The 23,146-nt window shown below is 43.9% G+C and overlaps 1 protein-coding gene and 1 long non-coding RNA gene across 6 annotated transcripts in view; one reads left to right on the top strand and one right to left on the bottom strand.

Annotated features, from left to right (window-relative positions):
* The window catches only part of LOC143898988 (putative receptor-type tyrosine-protein phosphatase mosPTP-1), a 269,365-nt gene that overhangs the window by 35,632 nt on the left and 210,587 nt on the right, over positions 1-23,146 (bottom strand). The gene's annotated exons all lie outside the window — the stretch shown is intronic.
* The window catches only part of LOC143898992 (uncharacterized), a 145,753-nt gene continuing 125,497 nt past the window's right edge, over positions 2,891-23,146 (top strand). Inside the window, exons 1-2 of the long non-coding RNA XR_013257353.1 lie at positions 2,891-2,991; positions 3,085-3,227. This is a non-coding gene — a long non-coding RNA (uncharacterized LOC143898992). The remainder of the gene's footprint in view (positions 2,992-3,084; positions 3,228-23,146) is intronic.

The raw sequence follows: 23,146 nt of genomic DNA, 5'->3' as shown, positions 1-23,146 counted from the left end.
AAGGGTACGTCGATGCGCCCGAAGCCAAACCTCGTGTAAAAAGGAGGTAACTCACACACCCATTTCGGATATCGCGTACACAGCGTACGCCGGGCTACCGGCCTGCGACCGACTCCGACTGCGCACAATAAACGACAATTGAACAACGCGGAAGCGACGGTACAGTCGGGTGACCGACGAAGACCGGGAACTTAGCCTCCTCTTCTTCTTCTTCTTCTTCTTCTGGTTATTGGCACAAGCGATTTCCTTCTCGGTTTGCAACGGCCATTATTCTATTCGTTCGTAGACTCGCAAACTCGCAAACTCGTAAGACTTCAAACTCGAGAATGCGTAGGTGTATGTGTGTATGTATAATTGTACGTGTATGTCCGCGGTGTCTTGAACTCGGTAATGCCGTAGGTGCGTTATAGGCCCAAGGAATCGCGCGGATCAATTCCCCCTGCGGCCAGGGAACTTGCCTCGACTCGACTTAACTCAACGACTTTGGTAGCTCGAAATCTCACCTGTCTCACGAGCAAGTCTGACGATGAAGTCTCGCTATAACCTATAACCACTCCTTACAACGACCGATAACGGACTCGCACTACTCGTAGTACTCGTACTCGCAGGAGTCGCACTAGTCGCAGCCGTCGCACGTCGCACGTCGTAGGTCGCAGGTCGCAGGTCGCAAACTGTGCTAGAGTCACTGGACACAGTGGACACTGGACACGCACACGCACGCCTATGGGAGAGCGCGTAGTAATACATAACGCAGACGTCGCAGACGTCGGCGCCCGGCGCTAGTGCTAGTGCTAGTAACAGATCGGCGACCAATGATCGGCAAGTAGCCGCGACGCGCGACGCTAAACGTGATGCAAAGCAAACGCTATAATACCGAGTGCTCTGCACCGAGAAATGGCCTAGCAACAGGACTTTATCTTACAAATACGTACTAAAAAATTGTGCAATAATTTATCTTTATCATCTTCTGTAAGACAGCGCTCTACGTCATGAGTATATGATATATTATTTTTAATATGACAGTTCAAAGGGAATATTATAGCTTCTAAAGAGTGTTTCAAAATAAGTCTAAAAGTCGTTTAAAAATTTTCAAGACGTCCGTCTAACGCCTTTAAAAATAGCCTACCTCCCACGTTATGACATCGCCGAGACATTCTTTTGAAATGTTTTTAAGACGTCTTTTCCGAGATCGGTTTTAGCCACGTAAAATTTCGGTAATACATTTTAATAATTTATAAATGTATATAAAGAAAGGGAAGAGCTAAGAACTGCTTGTGTGATAAATCGATATGTCAATAATTTAATATACCCATGCATAATTTTAATGACAGCAATTTAATATCTATATTTAGACACTTATTCGTTAAAAATTTTGTGTATAATTAATTTATAATAAAATATCTATTTTATAATTTATTACAATTAGTTCATAATGTAACATTCATTTTATGATTCATTATTATCGAGTATTAATAATTTCAAAAATATTTATCTGTAGGTACGTACATTTTACGGCACGACGTAATTAATTTTTATTTAGCTGCTCGAAAAATATAACAATATTTTAAAGATTTTTACGTTATTTTATAAAAAGATGTATCGTAGATTTCACGGGAGATTATTCTTATCCCAGAAAGATTGCGTGTTCCGATTCATTGTAAGCACATGAAGAAAAAATTTAGAAAAACGAAAGAGATATACATTTGCATCGTGTGACAGCTTTCGTCGAGTGTCGAATAAGTAAAAAAAAAAAAGAGTTTAAACATTCAAAAAACATTGCACTCTGTTTCTAACATCTGGGCTGCGTTCAAAAATTCAACCTGGGTAACTCTAAGCTACAGTTTACGTCACGTATACTATCATCATTGTGCTCATCTACAATAGGTGTTTTAAGCCCTAAGCCCTAAAAATTGACCAATCACAGTCAATTAAGGCCATTGCACGTAACAAAGCTTTAGTCATAATCGTAAGGTTGTAAGAAAATAGACCACGCACAGTCGATTATTCTCCTCGCGCTTGAAGAATAGTCAAGTGTGCGCGGTCTATTTTCTTACGGCCTTACGATTAAAACTAAATCTTTGTTACGTGCAATGGCCTTTATTCTCTTTAAATTCAATTGTGCAATTTCTTAAGGCTTAGGGCTTAAAACACCTATTGTAGATGGGCACTTAGAGTTACCTAGGTTGTCTAGGCGTAATTTTTGAACGCACCCCTGCATACGCGTAGCCTATATGATTAAAGTGGCGCATGCGCGCGAGCTATACCAAGTCTATGGTCTATGGTTGAACTTTGTAGTTGTAGTAGTGTACCTATAGTCTATAGTGTAATGTCGCGAGTGGTCGCGAGTCGCGAGCGATGTCGATCGCAATTAATCCGCGAATCAATCGGGAGTGCCGATAAATTCATGCCAGCCGGGATAAGTTCATCAGAAACGATATCGTTCATCGTTGCGGTGCGCCGAAAGTGGTGGTTCGATTTTCGCGATCGGCACCGACGACAATCCATCGGATCTCGAATCGACGTTCATCGAATCAATACCCGTCAAATCGACGCTCGTCGGAAAGCCGGGTGTGGGCCGAGCGAGTGCGGAATAAATCTAACGGGCGATCATTTCAGTACGTCGGTTAATCAGGGATAGTGATCGAACGGTGTTTCTGTTATTCGTGATCGATATCCCGCCCGGATCGTCGTCCATTGGAATAATTCGCCCGTACAACGCATCGTTGTTATGTTGCGTAGAAGAAAGTCGCGACGTGCCCGGTGCCGTCGTGGGGCCGCCATGTTGGATAAGGAGAAGGTACGTGTGATCACGGCCTCTCTTCTACTACGGCGTTCGGTGAGTGTCTGTCTTGAATAGCTTCTCGAATCTTTCCGTTCGGAGAGTCGTCAAGTCAGTATGTTGCAGGGATACCTACGACGTATCGACTACAAATTCTCCGCGGTAGACGAATAAAACCAGTCGCGATCAGTAACGACACCCGTCGGATGCAGGTAATGTCTAAATTGTCTAATAAACCTAACGTGCGATGTTTAGAGAATTTAGAGCGTCAGTTAATCATTTATTGTGATCTAACGCTGTTTCAGGTCGGTATCCTGCCGGGTCGTCGCCCTTTAGGATAATTTGGCCGATAAAACACATTGGCGGCGAGAGGAACGTCGCAGAGTGTCGTAGCGTCATGTTGAACGAGGAAAAAATGTGCAATCGCGGCTTCTTCAACCAACGTTCGGTGAGCGATATTAGTTTCTTGAAGTCTGAGTATTAGTTCCTTGAATATTTCCATTCCACATTGCAGAATCGCATATATTATAGGGACACATCGCGTGTCTCTCTGACGAATAGAAGCGAACAGGCTGATAAGGAAACGAATATTTCTCCGAATCATTTAAATCCCCATCAAATTACGCAGTAAAGATTAAAGATTGCGAGCAATGCGAGCTGGAGAGTAGATTTCGATCGGATAACTTTGATCGTAGTCCGCTTTGTCGCCGATTGAACTCGAACTTCCAACCCGCAATCTTTAATCCTCGGAGAAAAGAAAACGGCCGCGCGACTTTTCGGAGCCGCACACGCGGAAATTATTACTCCTTATACCCTCCCCCGTTGCGGAACGTTGCGCGCCGAGCGGCATAATTCTCCCAGACTAATTAGCGGTCGAAGACGCGGCGCGCGACAGGGAGAGGGTGAGATTTTATCGTCTTCGAATTGCATATCTGCATTTTGCAGTAATTAATATAGATTATTAATCGTTGCGCGATCTGTTACGGGAAAGTTTCCGCGCAGCTGCGGTTCGAATAATTGCCACAGTTTGCATTCGCCCGGGTCGATTCGTTCCCCGCCCCCCGGTATCGTGCGTGTATTTGCCGGATTTGCCCCCGTATACACATTTACAGGCGCGCGCCCGTTCGAGCGGTAATGTATTTGTCACGTTGCAGCGAATTGCGGTTATCTTTCGGTGCGCTGCGACGTTAATTTTCGAAATAGTTTACCGGGGCTCCCCTTATTTTTCATCGGCGTTACACTCCGGCGACGATGAAGCGCCATTTATTCGCGGTTTATCCGCGATACGTCTCCCTCTCGTACAAGAATAACGCACCTCTCAGTTTCACAGGGGAAGAGAAGCAAGTGCCTCGTTCGGTTTTCTTTCTGGGTAGCGGGATAAATGGTGGGGTGTCGTATCTTCTCGCGGCGCTCCGGCGCGCGACTCCAGGCTTTATCGGTCTAATCGCGAGCTTGGTAACGCGCTCGATAAACGTCGAGAGTCCCGCGTTTAACGCTAAATACACGACGAGGGGAAACACGGTAACGCGAGCCAGCGCGCCGAGAGTTATACAGTGGGGAAATGAAGGATGAAGAATATAACGTTATACACTCGTACCACCCTTTCTCGCTTCCTCGCATGGATACGCGCGTTCGCGCGCGTTCTCCCGGTGCTGCACTATATGCTCCAACAACCCGCCTATAGGACACAATCAATTTACCGGCGACAAACCCCCATCGCCAATTTGCCACCGTGAGATAAGGGGAATGAGCCAGCAATTAAATGCAAAAATGACCTGTCGCTTCCGTGGTTTTTATTTGCGCTGTTTTTGCGCTCGAAAAATTCGACCCGCGGAAAAAGCAATCGACGACTTGTATCCAATTAGCGCAATTCGCGTCATTGCATTCTGCGGCAAATTCGTTTGAAATTTTCGATACGCGAGATACATTTTACACGAAAATTTACAGGCCCCTACAGGTGTGTGTGCGCGCGCGCGCGCGCGCGGCCCGCGGTGAGACGGCCGCCGCGCGGCGCCGCGCGCCGGGAGATATCGATCTGTGCGGGAAGAACGGCACTCGCATTTGTATCCGTTTTTACCTGGCTTCTGCCAGGAATTAGATTAAAAGCTTCGAAAAAGCTTTCGCGCAAGCGGCGCGCCTTTAATCACTTTCCGGAGGCCGTACTTAAAGCGAACGTCGCCGCGGACTTAATTCGGTCGCGCGCGTACCGAATGCATGCGGCATATTAAGTTTCTCCTATCGCGAGGAGAGAAAACAACTTTCTTATTGGGACTCGTCTCGGAGGTAATTGATTGTTTCTGTTTTTCCGCCTTGATTTTTCTCCGTCGCTATTGCGCGAGAGGGAAAAGAAACCCGGCGCGAGAGAGCTATACTTCCCTCGCGGGAGAAGCGTATTTCAAGAAACTCGGGACAATTAATTATTCGCTGGTTCGCGGATGAAAAACAATTCCGCGATTTCTTTTGACTCACTCCCTCGCGATCGTACTTCCGATACGCAAATGAAGATGCACTTCGTAAGGCGACGGTAGCCGCCTCCCTCCCCATTAGACGCGTCAACTTTTCAATTCCGAAACTTTCGCCAGGCGGGAGACAACGCATAAATTATTAACGGATAAATATATGCGTCACGTAATTCGTATGAATTATCGAAAATTCATGTCTTTTGAATCTGCATTAAAACCTCTTTTCAGAATTTATTTTTCCTAGGCGAGGACGTCAAGAAAAGTCATCTCGCTGCTTCGCATATTGTATTAATATATATAAATACGTGACTCATATTTTGAGATTTAGATTACCCCTCCCTAGAAGCGTCTTACTTTTATGAATTATTCAAATTATCGATTATACATGAAAATTTTAAATATTTAACTTGCACTCGACTTATTTCCATCGAAGGAAAACTACAAGTGTGTCTAGTTAAAAAATAATATAAGGGTCGTCCAAATAAAACATAGATTTGGGTTATTGCTACGTCGACAATAGTAAACCTAACGTCACTGAAAATAGGACCTGTTTAAATGTTAAGAGAATGCCTAATATATATACAGCGCAATCAGTAATAATGTGGTACGTATATTTAATGTTACATATTTTTATGCCGTCTAAAATTATACTTTACTCGAACAGCTAGACCATATTTTATTTAGATGACTCTTACACGTTAGAAGTAGGACATAAACTCTATACGCGGATAACTTTTCGATTGTCAGTTTTCTGCGTGAACTTTATGCTTTGACCGGCGTATTAATGCGAAAAAGGATGCATACAATAACACAGGACAGGATAGAGTCCATTGTCGGGCGGTATAAAAGGGGGGCTCGTGAGGATTGCGATGGAACAATGAAAAACTTTAGTTTTGGAAACCTAAATCCATCTCCGACACGGGAAGAAAGAGCCTATCAAAACTTTCGGGGCCGGGTGGGTCTTTCATAATTCCGGTCTATTGTGCGTGTGCCAGTACGATCCCGATAAATCCCCAATGTTCGCGGATTCTGGCCGAACGACCGGCGCGCACATTTCTAGATACGGCGTTGATATGCTTTTCGCGCATAATATCCAACTGTCGAACGAACCGAGCCCGAGCTTGCATCTAGCGGCGACGCGCGACGGCGGTGACGATTCGAATATCAAATTTTTGGCACAATTTTTTCGTCGCGGATTATTCGGCGGAATTCGGCTCGCGCTCCGCAAATATTTAAGTCCCGCACGGAAAAAAATACCCTCGAAACTTTTCTCCCCCCGCATGGGAATTTCCAGAGAAAAAGAGAGAGAGAGAGAGAGAGAGAGAAGCCGCCACTCGTTTTCAAGAAATTACTGTTTATTATCTTTTTAAGATTTATCGCATCGCCAGTCGCAAGATGAGTTGGGAACTTTGATAACAAAAGTTGATAATAAAGTTTCGCCAAAGTTCGGTGTATAAAAAAAATATATAAGAGCAAAAGAAGGAGAAAAGGAACTTTGCGGGGAGAGGCCAACACCGGAAAAATGGAAGCATCTTAGGGAGCCGCGGCGCGCACTCCATAATAATTGATTTCTCGCATTCGACGGCGGTCGAGCGCGCCGTAATATATATATACGCTAAAAGAATTGATGTATCGTCTCGATAAATCAATTCCCAACCCATTTTCCCGTCCGTCCGTCCGTCCGTCCGTCCAGATTGTCGGAGATGCTCCTCCGTGATCCACCTGTCGTCGGGAGGATATAGAAAACGTTGGTGCGCACAACACCAGAAGCGGCGGAATACCGTTTCTCCCAGTCGTATCGTATTGTCTCGTGTGTCACGTACTTTATAGGTCCGATTGCGATCGGTTGCACGCGGCGCGGTCCATCTCCTCCCTCCCGCTTTCCCTCTCTTATCACGTCCCCGTCGTAATAAAGAATAAAGTATATTTCATCGCGCGACAAATGTAAGATGGATAGCCCACTTCAATTACAACGATCACGGCGATTGCGTTACGGTAAATCTGCGGGACACGCCGCCGCAGCGCGCCACCGCGCGACATCAATTTTCTCGTTGCGCGAAAATATACCGAAATCGGAAGTCGAATGCGAATCGGATTGAGGGAGGGCGGAATATATATACGATTCCTTCGCGCAAAGCAATAAGACGCATTGCCGTGTGTGTACAAGCGGTGCGTTCTGATAGATAGCCCCCACACACACAAATTACATTACACGCCACGCTGCGCACGAATATACCATTCGATATGTTGGTAATTAACTAACAATAAGTATATTAGCTTCCTGACGACGACGTTTTATGCGTTTTGATATCAGTCAAATCTTCTCTTTTCATAATACAGATTTCGAGCTTTTAAATCGTAATTTCTAACTCGAGAACTTAATATCTATCGTTTCATTCATGAATCAAAGCTATTGTACAAAATTTTTTTACTTATATCTTTGACTTATCATGTTCGACTTTGACCTCAACTTTTTGATTATTTATTCCAACGCTTTGAATGCTCCATTTCGTTTTTTTTTCTTATCAATAAATTGTAATTAACCTATTTTTATCTTTTTAAAGTGATTTCTTTTTGTATTTGTTCATGATGCTCTGGATGAAGAGGATCAAGTACGGCTCGAAACGTATAAGAAACTTACTGTAACTTGTAAATGTTTAATAATCAAATTTCTTTAGTTAATTTTTTTTATTTATTATTGCTCGGAAATTGGCCGCCTTTTACTTGAATTAGTATAAAAACTTACACAATTTCATTTTCTGCGTGATAAACGTCGACATGGAGCGTCCCTTTGAAAACCTTACGAAAGAAGGAAATTACGCAATTTATCCGTTATAAATACTTCGTATACTCGCAATCAGTTGGACAGGAAGAACGAAGGGGCGAGATTAAACGGAAGAATCTCCTGCAGAAAATAGCGGTTCGCTAATGACGTATTATCCTCACATTACGTCACCATTGCGTTTTTGCGATCGCGTCACCAAGTCGATGTCGAAAAGTGTCGATGCAATCAGCTTTGGCAATCGCGCGACTCGAATGATGAAAAAATAAAAATAAATCGGATTTAGTATTTTTTGAGAGGTCGAATTTTCACGATTTTTGAATTTTCGGCTGGACTCCATTCATCGCGCGCGCCGCTTGAGCGACGTGTAATTTATCGCCCGTAAACACGGAACGCGATCGGCTCTCGGCCCAGTTTTCTTCGGCCGCCCTGGTACGGCACATATACCATATTTCCGGACGCGGCGCGGGCCCCGCATATGCATTCGCTGTATCGCGCACGTCACATTACGCGTATATGCGTGTGCACGCTCCCGGAGATGCACGCAGAATAAATTGCATGAAACGTCGAGCGAAACCGTTGTGTGTTCTTGCGCGATGAATAATTTCGGATTAATTCACCGCATACGCACCGCATCGCCGCGATCGTAACGAAAACGGTACGCCGCCGATCGCAATTAAGCGCTACTTTCACACATCGACGAGACACGACATTATTGTGCGATTATTGAACACAAATATATACATGCATCTGTACATAATATATGTACGTACATATTGTAAAATAAATAAAACGTTTTGCGCGAAATTACGTGACAATTCGGACTTGTTGCGCGTAAAAAAAAGTTGGGTGCGTATATATATACAGTAGACGCTATATTTATTTTATAGGCGTTTCGCGCTGTTCATTTTATACGAGCTTCTTTATGCGCGCTGTTAAACGTTCGTCGCGACTGCGAATAGCTTGCTGTACTCGGGAATACGTAGAGATTTCGTGTCTGAAGACAACTCGGACGAATCCAGTCGTCTGGTCGGCGACACAACAGTTTTATATCGTAACGGTTTAATCGCGCAAAACTTTCGGCGAGCACGGAGAGGACGCTTCCGCTATATTCCGATTATAGCGGTAATCGCGACACGATTAAGCGGAGAGATTTGTGAACCTCGGCGATGCACGGGAGAAAACGCCCGGAGATAGGCCGCGATTCTGCTTACAGCTAATGTCGCGATTGTTTATGCTTACACGGAATAGTAAATTTGCTGCGAATTATCGGTGTGTATACGCGCGTATCATCCGCGTTGCTCGCACGGCACCACCGAAATGTCAATGATAATCCGAAGAGCGTCTCCAACGTTGTGGAATGATGCATTTCCCGGAACACTACGAATCTGTATACCTCGAGATTCCTTCCTTCTCTCAAAAAACTTCCCTCGGTGCTTGATATCTTATACTCATATCTTACACAGCTGGCGAGAATGCGATTTTATACGGGCGATGTTATATATACGGATGTACCTTAAACGGGAAGACTCTTGATCTGAGAATAGGAAGAGAATGTGAATCGATAGAGATTTACACCGCACGTGTTTACCGATATTTACCGTCAGCGTAATGCGGCTAGCGTTTTATTTATTTAGGTCACGAGACTTTTCATTCTCGGTTGTACTCGCCGAAAGAGTTTTCCAAGGGAAAAATATGGATTTATATTTTGTGGGTTTTGTGCGTGTTGACCCACATTCCCGTCGATGATGACGACGACGACGACGACAAGCATCCGGCGCGCATCGGGCTTTGAACGTTTTCGAACGCTGCGCGCTGTGTCGAAAATGACAGCGGCGCGATCAAGCCGAGATTAAAAATAATGTAAGCCATCGGGGGCCGCGCGCCCGAGTGTGTGCGTGGATGCATAAATCAACGCGCGCCAGCGGTCGGATATACGTTATATATTTTCGAATTTGCCTTCGATGCACTTATCGATCCCGACCGGCCCCGGCTGTTTGACGACGAGATTATTGTACGTACGCCACGGTCCGGAGCGCGAACGCGGTCGACAAGCGCCCGGATAAAATCGCGCCTCCCGGGCGTGATTGACGTTATTTTATAGATAATAAATTTCACCGTTTGCGACGTATTAACTGGACGCCGAACTCTTGTAAGCCGGCTGCTGGGAATTTATTTACCTTCGGCGATAAATCATTTCGGCCGTAGGTATACGAGCGCGACATTTCCGAAACGCCAGAGAGCCTATAGGGGGGGGCATCGTGCGTGCGAACGCGAATAAGGAAGCTACGCAATGAAATATTTCACGGCGGTCGTATATCGTTTCGTTTTCGGGGAAAACGGGGAGTGACGAATCAAGCCATTGTGTAACGACGCAATAAAACATCGAATTGAAAACTTTGGGGCACGCCGAAAAAAGAGAGCGAAAAATACGGGGGAAGATTAACGAAAAACAAATTTGCGAATTCGACGATTCGCCCCGCGACGGATCGCGACAAACGTGTCACAGCGATTGCCGTACGGACAAAGTTGACCCGTTTTGTCTGTCGTAAAATTGCAAACGGTTGTACATAGAGGTACATTCTCTGCGTACCGATGCTTTTACGAATGGCTGATCCCAAGTTTTACGAGCCGGTTCGCGTCTTCCCCGGGTATAGGTATAGGTGGTTGCAACGCGCCCGCCCGTTTACTTCGCGTGCGCGTTACAAGCAAAAGTACACCCATAATGCACAGAACGACGGCGAACAACGGAAAGGTGGAGGTAGAGAGGCGGAAGCGCGGAAAATCTCGAGTTTTCCAACAGTGCGCTATTGATCTCCGTTCCTGGTTCCTGGCGATGCGCTCTAACGTGTGTCCCCCTTCTCTCTCTCTATCTCTCTCTTTCTTTCCCTCTCTCTCTCTCTCTCTCTCTCTCTCTCTCTTTCGTAATATATTATTTTCATTCTCGTAACTCGTAACCATTTGCTTCCACAGCCGCGTAAACAAACATTTTCCTTCGCGCCATGAGTGCGCTCTCGATCGGTACGAAATACTTTTGGAAGAGCGCGAATGCGAGTCGGGATGATTGAAACCGGCTTCGATATTGCGCGCGACGTTTGTTTTTCGGTAGCTTTTATTTCAGTGGTTTGTGCGCTGCGCGATCGACGATGGTGAGATAAAACCGCAACGCAATAGGCGTTTTGGAAACCCATTGTGTTTTGTCACCTTAGGTAGTTTTATTATTTATCGGTATTGATCTTTCTGGACCGGCAACCACGTCAGTCTTCGGAATTCGCATACTTTCTTTTAATTTAACACATTCGCCGCCAATCGTATTTTAACTGACTTTCCGTTCACGCGAGTTTAAATGATTTTCTTCTATATTAAAAAGAACATTAAAATACTTAATTTATAGTACTGAATTATACAAAAATATAATATTTAATATTTATTCGACTGTCGCCCATGACAGTCATTAATGATCGATAAACAAAAAAAGCTCATTTTAAACGGTTATTTATAATCCTGGTGATTATATCATATAACTATATTTTTATTTCTTTTGGCGCGAGTTACGCAGGTGCTCATGTTTCCAAAACGTTTCCGCAACTTGTTTTCTTTCAACTTGCAGTTGAAAGAAACTGTTCTGCAGCTAATACGCTCGCGGACTGAAATAATAGCAATTTCCAGATATTTAATTTTTATAAGTACTCGAGAGGGAAGTTACGCAAGTACGTGTTAGTGACACTGGTTACCTCTTTACCAGTTTTATAAAGCAGACTTAATATCTTTTTAAACTTAAGGATCTAATAGTAAAGGATTGACACTAGTTTTCTCTCTCATTCCACTTTATAAAGGAGCGCAAACGAAAAATTAAATTAACCTGAGCGCGCGAATAGCTAAGGCTTCAAGATTAACACTGAAAAGTTCTTTAGAAAAAATGCATTAGCCCCGCTATTGCAGCGAAGCTTTTAATTGTAAGTGTTCATCTTCTAAACTGCCTCTCTCTTTCTCTCTCTCTTTCTCTCTCTCGTAGACATGGAAATTGTAATTTTAGCCCCGTACCCGTGATTCTGCATTAAGGACGTTCTCTCGTCTTTATACTAGAGAAAATCGATTTTCTTCGGATTTTCTTGAAACTGTGAATATACGTTAATTTAGATGTGGTTTATGCGTGGTATAAATTTCAGTATCTCTTCTGGTATAAAAAATAAAGATACTGAGCCTCAAAGTTAAAAAAAAAAATTTAAAATTTAATTTTTTTTAATTTTGGCATTTTTTCCTTATAGAACTCGACGAGAGGAGCAACTTTGGTTCTCTTGGCCAACCTCGTATTTCTTACCGTTTGGCCTGAAAAATCTTTTCATTATAGTAAAAGTTGAAACTTTGAGGCTCAGTATCTTGATTTTTTATACCGGAAGAGGTAGTGAAATTTATACCACGCATAAAGCACACCTAAATTAACGTATATTCACAGTTTCAAGAAAATCCTAAGAAAATCGATTTTCTCTAGTATAAGGACGAGAGAACGTCCTTAAGTAGTCATTCGCGAAGGCGGAAAAGAGAGAGAGCTTCAAGTCGGAGAGCGCAGAGTCCAAGGAATAGAATAGAGTGGATCTTGGCTCGACTATCTCGTTCGCGTGCGCGCATTACCGTAACTCGTTCCTTCCTCCTTCCGAACGCGCTGTTTCGTGACGCAACGCCGCGCCGCGCTGCGCCACGCCGTCGATGCGTATCGCTTAAGTTTAGCGATAGCACGGCTTGTTACACAAGCTCGCTATAGTATGCGAGTCGCAGAGCGGCGTTATCCGTCGCGTACGCGCGCGTGCATCCTTCTTGCTCGTCGGAAGCGCACACAATGCCGTCGTATCAAATCTGGCCTGTGCGGGCGCGACAGCCGCCCGCCGCCCGCCGCCGTTCGTAGCCAGACCAAACATGCAGCGGCGATCTCTCGACTCGGTTGTGCGATGCCGCTATCAGGAACCTCCGTTTCGCAACTGCTCTAATAACGTATGGCCAAGAGGGAAACCAACCCGCTCGTTCGCTCGCTCGCTCCCTCCCTCGCCCGCGTCGCTGTCCGCATCGGTTCGCTCGTCGTGTGCGAGATATTGTGCGTATGTACCCGCGTACATATTAACGATGTCCACGGCACACAGAGCGCGCCCATCCCATATTACGACATAATTTATACGCCGACCGCTGCAACGCGTTATCCCGGGGATTTGACGAACCATCGCTGGGGCTGTGCCGCGCACTCTTTCCGCGATAACGGGGCTACGAAACGACCGCGCGTTGATGCGCGGGACGACCGGGGGACGTCACGATGCGATTGTGCCGATTGAAATAGAACGTAAAAGTTACGGATTGAGGCTAGAAGTAGAGAACGCGAGAAATTCTATTCTTTTCATCTCTGCGAACTCAACGGTCCATTTGAGGAATTTCGAAATAATTAAGAAAAGCATTGCAATTCTTAATGCGTTCTTGTAACACACTCCTGGTGATTAAATTGTTAAATACATAACTCTGAAGTGGAGTAATAATTTAGTTTTCGAATTAATTATAAAAAATAGCTTTTTCGTTCCAAAAACGCTTTAAATTACAATATTTTTCGATAAATTCAGGAATAAAATAAATACCAGATTTCCAAAAATACATTCCCACTTATGAGAAATTGGAAAAGTTTCCATTAGTTTACAAGTAATATAATTATTTGTAAGTTAATTTACGTTAATTTAAGTTAATTTAAGCCAGAGGTTTATTTAGAGCAAAATTTTGACGGGAGAGATAAACGTTGATTTTCGCGAGTTATAGTTATAAGTATAGTTTTGGCGGTTAACTCCACTTTATGCGAAAATCTGTTTAGATACCTCGTGCAATCTGGCGATTCACGTTGGAACAAAGCGTTCGGTATCGCCGCGCATCGTCGACTCTAATATTCCTGGCCTTGTCTGACTATACGCGGACCTTTTTCCCTTGCAGATATACCGCTTGTGCTCACAGGCGCGTATATCCTTTTCATTTTTCACGTGCCATTCCACTGGAACGCGTCCGATTTGATGTCGAGCACCTTCGGTATCTCGTTGAAAGGACTCTCGAGGATATATTAAGAGTTCTCGGTGTCGTTCCTTTTTAGGAAACTGAAATAATCCGCGGGTACGAGATCAAACCATCCGACGATGCCGCGCGTTCTCTCACTCCGTGAGACGTTCGAGAAGGAAATTGTGTCGAATCCGAGATCCGTGTCGAGATCGATCCTTTCCCAATCGCGTCGAGTTTCGTGTGTTACGAGCTACAATTTATTTATCGAAATAACGATCCGCGAATCGAACTGTGAATTCCGGAAGCAAAGACGGAGGTGAAAAACCTCGGTGGAAATTAATCCTCGTCGCGTGAAATTTCGATTCCGATTGAAAGATAAAGCCTGATAAGTGGGGGGGCTCTCTCTTGCTAAGCACCGGGGTAAATTTTCGGAGAAGTTGAACAATTCGTTATACCACGGCCATTTGTCTTCCTCTTCATTCGCGTGACTCGCGTTGACTCGACGACTCTCCGCGTCTAGTTATTATTCAAGTCTCGTGGTTTATTACGCGTGACACCGTAATGGTATACGCTCGACGCGGCGCGGTGGCGGCAGCAACGGCGGAATAAATTGAAATAAGCTCTGCAGGACTAGGAAAGGAGGGAAAATCTTGTGAGGCACACGCGCGCCCGCGTGTGCCGTTCTTCGATTGGGGGATAAAAATAGAGAGGTGTTGCGAGATGAAAGTCATTCGGCGTTAAAAGCGGAGACCGATTCTCAATTTCAAACGGCAGATGTGATATTCTAGTAAACGAGAGCTGGGATCACAGAGATACACCACAAAAGAGAGAGATTGCCCGTCCGGCGACGGTAGCCCAGCGACCACCACCGAAGGTGAAGAGGAGAGAAAGGAACGGCAAAGCGAGGCAAGGACGAGGGGCGGGGAGGGGGAGTAGAAAGGGGAGAGGCTGAGAACGGATGGGTGGAAAACGAATAAAAGTTTTTCGATCCCGAAAACTTTTTATGGCCGCCACTTTTGCTGTATTTTTTGTCGCGGCAGTAAACGAAGCTCGATTCTTAATAACACCGGGATGTTCTATGATATTGTTATAGAGCCGAAAATATCATAGCGCCGAAAGGTTTCGGACGGATGAAAAACTCGTTCGGACGCGTACGGGGGCTCCTCTTGCCGACCGTTATTGCCTCGCACTATCATATCGCACAATCGTAAATGTGCTAACATATCCACTCCCATTGTCGGCCGTTTTCATTGTTTTCCATTAAATTATAACTGTTGGATTATGCTCTCGCTACCTTCGGGACGCGAATGGAAATTATATCCTACGTTTGAATATATATAGGATAGAATAAATTAGTCCGCAAATAGCGTGGTAATGTGTTAATTAAAATCCACGTTGTTTTTTTTTTTTTTTAAATCGGAGAGTTGTGATTAATGCAACGTTCGAGTTTTCAAACGGAAAATTTTAATCGAGAAAGAAATTAACACATTGCATAAAAAGGATAATTCTTGAATTATTCAATATTTCAAATTGTTAAAATATACGCGGCGTATGCGTGTGCCCTCGGTGCGGCTCTTTACAAGTTCTGACTTCATGCAATCGACGCGAATATTGGAGCAATATCATAGGCTTTTTCAAAGCGCGGACACGAAGTTTCACCGAACACGTTTTCCACGCGCCGGGAACAATGCGCGAAATGCGTGTCACGCACGTAACGTCATTTTGACACCTATCGATCGAATGAAAATCATTATCAACGTTTATCGACGCGGCGCGGATGCAAATTTGGTTAACGAAAAGTAAACGTCACGGCTAACCACAACCGTCGTCATTGAAGGTTTTCCCGTGCACAGTTGTGGCACGGAATATTATATTTTGCTTATCGCAGATCCCATTTGTTCGAAAATTTAAGATTTGTCTCTTTCGCGTCTAACATGAACTAATTTTTTCCGTAAACGTATGCATGTTTTTTCACATGCAGATTTTTTCGACAAGTGGATGTAAAAATTCTTCGCAAAGGAAATACATTCAAAACTAAAATAGATCAAAAAACTATTTTTTGTATATAGCAGTTATAAAGAGAAAAAATAAAGAGAGAAGACAGAGAGATGAATTTTATTCTGATAAAATAAATTAATTTTCGGTTGATAGGAAAAATTCGGGGGGTGAAGGAATTAATATAAATATATAAAAACATATTGTTAATATAGAAGTTTTTTTTCGCGAAACTTGCGTTGTCGCGTATACATACAGGGCAAGTAAATTAAAAAATTATATTTTGCAAAATATGGTAGAGTTATTTGCATGATATTAAATACAATGCGATAAAATCGATAATCGACGTGGCGTTAACAGCAAACGGCGGCTTTCCCTCCTTCCACATATTGGAATTACTGCTCGAGTTCTATTGGGCAGAAGATTTTATCGATGAGAGAATTAATGCACGAATTAGTCACAGTCGCAACATGTGCGCGGGAGGAGCGTCGATTGTCGTGAAATTGGCTAATATTCGCACTGAATAAAAAAAGAAATACGCGCGATACATCCTCGAGCAATTAATCTGCTACGGACGAAAATCTCAATGCAATCACCATTTGACGATCCGCAGTCGGAGACGCGATAGTTGATTCGTTCCGTAATAATGCTGGCAGACAACTCGCGATAAAACTCGCGAAGCATCGCTGACCTAAATAAGACCAAGAATGAGCGTGATGGTATTATGTGTTAATAGACGGAACAAAAACGAAGTATGCTAAAATTACAATGGTATTTTTTGCTACCATTCAGTCGCACAATTTAAAAAATTTTAATAATTAAGCATATTGTTAAACATTTACTCCACGATTTTTTAATATTTCCAAAATGGATCCGATTTTAAATGATTTAGTATCGATTTGGGAAAACGAAGGTTTACAAATTCGCGCCTTCATATCGTGATTCTCTTTCATGAACGATTCAGTAGCACGGTGAAATATCGATCGAAGACTATTTCGATGCATTTACACGTCCGGTGCATCGACGGCGGCGGTCCATAAGTCACCGTGGAACTAAATCGCGCCGGATGTCATCATTTATGTAAATAGGTTATAGCCATGGGTTGTTAGATCCATAATACTCTTCGAGTGAAATCTCCATATGAATATTGCACATTAATGCGTACTATACCGGCCTGTTCATATGTTAATATCTTTACCGCGAGTAGGCACGGGGCAGATGGCGGGCGCGATGTGCAAATTAACGTTTTGAAACGCAAAAATCTTTTATTTATATCGCGACCGCTATATATAGAACCGCCGCGCCGCGCGCCGCGCGCCGCCCGCCGCCCGCTTAATATTTCCGTCAGTTCGGCCAGTTTCGGATTGTCCGCAATTAGCATTTGCCCCACACGTTGCAGCGGCTGAAATGGCACCGTTAACGCACTTCGGTGTCCTCTGATGCCGGTGTCAGAAATTGATTTATGATCATGCTCGCCGTGCAGCTCGCGGCAAGAAGCACGGCCGATTCGTTATGATAAGAGAGTCCGTAATTGAATCTTCACCGTTATTTTACGATCGTCATTTACTTCTGCCATCATCCCTCTTTATCGTGCCTGTTTCATTGCTTATTTCGTATTATACAACAATAATAAATAACGCGTCTGACGATAATAAACTCGATTTGAATATAGATTTTTTACAATGTTTGAAGTCCATTTTTCGTCGATGAAACTGCCGTCAATTTCGTGCAAAATTGGAAGGAAGGCGATAAAATTTAAGGACTACCGTTATGCTACACATACATATACGAAATAAATCAATTAAATTTGACTTTATATAGGGAAAACGTCCCAGAAAGTGAATTACACCCGAGAAGCATTAATACACTCTGCGATTTCTGTGTAACGATTCGTTAATTAATCACAACTTCGACGTGATCCATAATATTCTCATTATTCTAGACGACTGGAATTTCGAGTTGGGAATTTTAAATACTTTCCCTCCATCAACTACAGAAGGAAGAAACGCGTGTATATACTCAGTCAAATTGAAACTCATTTCATTAAAGAGAGACCGTCAGATGCGAAATCATTTCATACCCCCGAGCCTGCCTACGCCTGCCGTCTAAAAAGGGGTTAATTAAAGCGCCGCCAAAGTATGGAATGTGCTGGAAAGGAGTCCACAAAATATACTTATAGGAACGATTATATAATTATTCTTTTTTCCCTAAGTGGTACAATTAAATTATAACTTATTGCTAGGAAAGTCGAGAGGAGAAGAATTGTCAATTTTTTCATATATTAAGAGCTAATATTATATATATTTTCAAGATTCTAGAACAAAACACACCGTTTTTTTTTTACGATAAAAATCCGTTTATACGATTTGTTCGTTTCAACGTTATGAACGGGCCTCTTCAAGATTATAGAGCACGTTTCACCAAGCTTTTCTTTTCGATTGTTAAGATATTACGTGTGGAGGAATTGCGCACTTCTTGCCACTCGATATACCAGTAAAAGCCGGTAAGTGTATTTGCAAAGCGAGCCACTGGGGGTTTACGGAGCTCGCAATAGGCGGAGAGCTCCGACAGGACGATGGAGAATCTTTGTGCGAGCGAGGTTGCATAAATTGCATTTTGCGTTCCCTTATATGCTAATAGATAGATATCCACGAGACGAATAGTAGAGTTATAGCCGCGACGCATCATTATCGTTGATCGCATTCTTCTATAATTGTGTTACACGTCGTTAAACTTTTTATTTATTTCTTTTTCATTTATATATTACCGGCCCTGGAGTTTTATCTTTACGACACAATTAAGTCGTTGTCGCGCAATAACTACATGGCTTCTTAATCTGTCAAACTGTCGATAAAGAAGTGGGTCGCGATCAAAAGAACGTACTCCTGCGCGAATCGCTTGTCAATTTACTGAAATTTCATTTTCTTTGAACGCCAATATAGAGATCGGCACGACAACTCGACAAAGGAAACATTGCAATTAAAGAAAAATCTCGGTGAGCGGAAGAAGAAACTTTTGACCGTAAAATGTCACAAAATTGATATAATTATGATATAAAGTTTCATAACCATTAATTGCGCCTGGACATCTTCTTTTCGTTATTGGGTCACCGATATGAAAAATCTCGATTGTATCCAATATATTATAAAATTACCGCGTCGCAAAGTGATTTTAATTGAGAGCGACGTGATCAGAAAGACATAAACTCTACATGCAAACTAAATATTTACTTGATTCACTGTTCGCGCGCGGCCGTGATACGTGTGCCGCTTCGTCGAACAACTTCTTGCGCACTCGGTTCGGCCAACTTCGGCGTTACGTATAGGCGCCGCAAATAATAGCTGCTGGAGGATCCCGTGACGGGCATGCAATCTCTCTCTTTGTAATTGAGAAGCCGCCGTGGCATAGGTGTCTTGCTCGAGGATTTAACGGCAAATCGGTGTTAATTATTCCAATGTGTACTAATTGCTGATTCGGTAGATTATCTGGTTATCTACTGTGACTTGCCCGCTGTCCTCCGTCGCCTCGTCTTACTCTTGCTCGTCTGCCTCTTCTCTCTCTCCACGCTTGCGGCTTGTAGTAATCAACTGCTGCTACATGTGCGAGTTTAACGCGACATGCAATCCATCGTGTGCCATTTTCAGAATATGATATTTCACAATAATTGAAATCCTGATTATTGTCTCGCCGAAATTAATTCTGTTGCATTAAACGAAGGCTTTTCTTATAACATTTGTAAACGCAACACGCAACTTACAACTCAAATCAAATCTTACTATAAATTTCATATTAAAACCCTATTCACTCCAACGTTTTTTCCGCCCTTTTAATCCTCGCATCATAACTCACGAACGAATTGACGAAATTTAATGTTCCAAAACGCAAATTAAAGCTGCTACTTTTAGCTAACTTCGTCAATTCGTTCGTGAGTTATGATGCGAGGATTAGAAACTCGTGGGACACGAAAGGGCATGGTTGGAGTGAATATGGTTAATACATTTCTTTAGTGAATTTTGCAAACTTTATAAAATATCGGGGGGAAATGTAGTCTCGATCATTGTCAAGCAGATTTTGATAGTCCTGGGGTGCTCGAGTAAAATAGATTTGTCGAGTAAATATATACGACATGTTTAAACGGGGGAGCGTCTAAAGCGATTATGCTGCATTGGAAAGTGGCGGGATATTAACGGCCTGGTATTAAAATCACCACGCTGATCTCGGTCAAAGGCGGTTAATAATAATTAATAAAAATGTGGTTAGATTATCTCGCGGGTGTAACGAGGATTACCTCGGCGCTGTGTTATCGCTTGGAGAACACGATTAAAAAAATTAACCTACTTTCCTAACGAGCGGCCGAATGTGTTATTAGAAATTCGTTAAATGAGAATTCCGGGCTCAGCGGCTCGGAAAAAAATATTCGCCGATAAATCGCTCCGATACGCAATCGTCCGCTTTTAATTGATTCAACGGGCGGATTTACACGACGGTCATCCTTAACGTGGAAAATTAACATTAACGTCGCACGGAACTGTGAGAGAGCTGTTCTATATACTTGCTTTAAAAAGTATCCACAAGATTGCGATGGTAAGTAACAGTCAGCGAGGCAACCGGTAAGATTCGCGGTGGGCTAGCTAATCTCCTAGAATTTATGGACCAGCCCGATAATGTCCTCGCTTTCCTTTCACCTTAATTCTAATCTCGGCCGCTCATCCCGGGGTTGCCGTGATATCCCACGAGCATTTTTCCATTTCCACGTTTTTCACGTCTCCCCCTACTCTCCATCCCCATCCTCGTCCCCGTCCCCGTTCCCGTCCCATTCCATTTCCGGATCGCATTAAGCCTCCGAGCCGGGCGCACAATAGAATTTAACGTGACTATCGTTATCGATCTTGCGTAATAATGGCGGGATACGGCTACCTATTCTTTTAGCGAAATTACTTATTTCGCATTTCTCCCTTCACTTATCCGCGGCTTATCCGCGCGCATCTGCTTACAATCGACGTAATCTTTTCTACATCCGCCTCGTATAGCTCGCCGCCGTATTACAGCGTCGATAGGAACGTTTCCATCAGACGGAGAATTAGGTAAAATTACTGTCGATGGAGGGATAAAAGACCGTCGCGAAGACAAACTGCAGCGCGATTTACGCAACAAATACAAGGGAAAGGGAAGGGGGGGAGGTCTTTTGTCTCCGGAGATGACCTCTCCGCTCTTTTCTTTCCGCTGCACCTGTCAAACAACGCGAACATCAACCCTCGTCTGACAATGGAATTTCATTTACATTTATGGACGACGGCGTGCAGCGAGCGAATGGCGGGAGCGCGAGTTGTAATGTTACTCTCGGTCGACGCATAGCGCGTCCGCAACCGGCGAGGCAAATGTCCGCACGACGGACAACGGCACTCGTTAAAAATTGAATCTATTTGCGCGTTGGGGCTTGAAATTCAAATTCGACGAGAAATATCCATGGCACTATAACTCCGTGTGCCCGCTGAACTCTCTCCCGAGTTATATATAATCGATAGATCCATCGAACGTCGATCTCTCTCGCCCGTATCGCCGATGCGCCCGATTGCCGTCGCCCCCGCCGTCGCGTCGTACGCGTAATACGGTCGGTCGGGTCGGTTCCATTTGACAGGGAGAAATGACGCCCGAGCGAAAATATTACATTACGCGGGATTTCGGAAGATTAAAAGTACCGCCGACGGCTGAAAAAAAAAGCCGTGGCCCCGTTCCGTCCGCGCTACCACCTTCGATTTTCAAAAGTTCGGAACCGCGCGAGCGAGCGAGAGCGAGGACGCGTGAGCGCCGCGTGCGGCACCGTTAAATAAATTAGCTACGCGCGCGTACCGTGGCGCGGAGCGCGAAATGTATATATCGCGTTAAGCGAGCGGAATTTTTCAGAACGCCGCGGAATTTTTCATTTTGCGACAAAATGCCTTTGACCCGGTTACCTGCGGATTGATACGCGTCACCGCGCGGATATAATTTTTTTCTCCATTTTTTTTTTTTCAGAAATCGAAAGAAGGAGAGATCTCTTTTAATCTTACTTATGTAGACGTGACGTGGTAATGACGTAATTGGCACGTCTAATTGCGTTTCATCTAATAAAGATTTTTTTATCTTTAAAGGACTTATCTTTATTAGATTTCCGTGATGGCGTTGTATAACGGGAGACAAGAGCAGTTTGCGCTCCGCATGTTCGACAAACTTATCCGTCTTGCTTCTTACTTATGTTAGTTCCATTCTCGTCAGCGCCAATATGCGTGTTGGACGTTTGTGTTAAGAGCACAGTATGCGCGACAACGTCTCGGCCGTATGTTCCGACACAACGACGGAGAATCTTGATTAAATTTTCCTCGTACATTTATAATTACAGCATATTTGGTATCTATCCGGTATTACGAATATGGGAACAAATTAATATAGTTTGCCGCAAGAGGAAATTTATTCCGTTCTCGTTTACGGCGCGTAGGATTTCACGGGAAAGAGAAAGAGAGACGGGGGAGGGGGGGGGCAGACTTTTTTCTCCGAAGCCGAGCCGTGACTTTCCGGCAACTTCCATCGAATTGTCGCCCGTGATCCTTAACTCCGCGAACGAAGTTTCGAATATTGACGAGCGCGACGATCGTATATATACGTGCGCGGTTAGAAAGTAACGTGGCGGTTTAATCTGCACTTCGAATGGATTAATCGCGAAAGCCGGCGCTACCGAGGAGACGGTTTCTGGTTGCTAGGCGACAGAGTATAGTAGTTAGGACGAGCATGAAAGCCCCTGTGTCCGTAGTCTGCTAAAGTCTGGAGTCCCCGTGTCCCTTAATTCTAAGCTACCTAATCTGAACGCTGCGAGTCAGCTCAGGATAATTAAACGTTCGCCGTACGTTCGCGCGTTTTTACTTCCGCGAGATCCGTCCCATCGTGCGCGACGAGGGACGGGAGGGACAAGTGGGGAAAGAATTCCTACTCATCGGGGACGTTTAACGGGATGTGACGTTTAATTCGATATCGGATTCGAAATATAACCGCCGTAATTGTCCCGCAAACGGATTGAACGTGTTCGCGCTTTCAAACCGATTATCCAATTGTCCATGTTTAAAGAATCTTTTTTCG

This window comes from Temnothorax americanus, unplaced genomic scaffold (genome assembly GCF_048541705.1).
Source record: "Temnothorax americanus isolate GAGA-0224 unplaced genomic scaffold, ASM4854170v1 Scaffold25, whole genome shotgun sequence".
Lineage (NCBI taxonomy): Eukaryota > Metazoa > Arthropoda > Insecta > Hymenoptera > Formicidae > Temnothorax > Temnothorax americanus.
The sequence above is the reverse complement of the archived record's forward strand: the minus strand, read 5'-3'. Positions and strand labels throughout refer to the sequence as shown.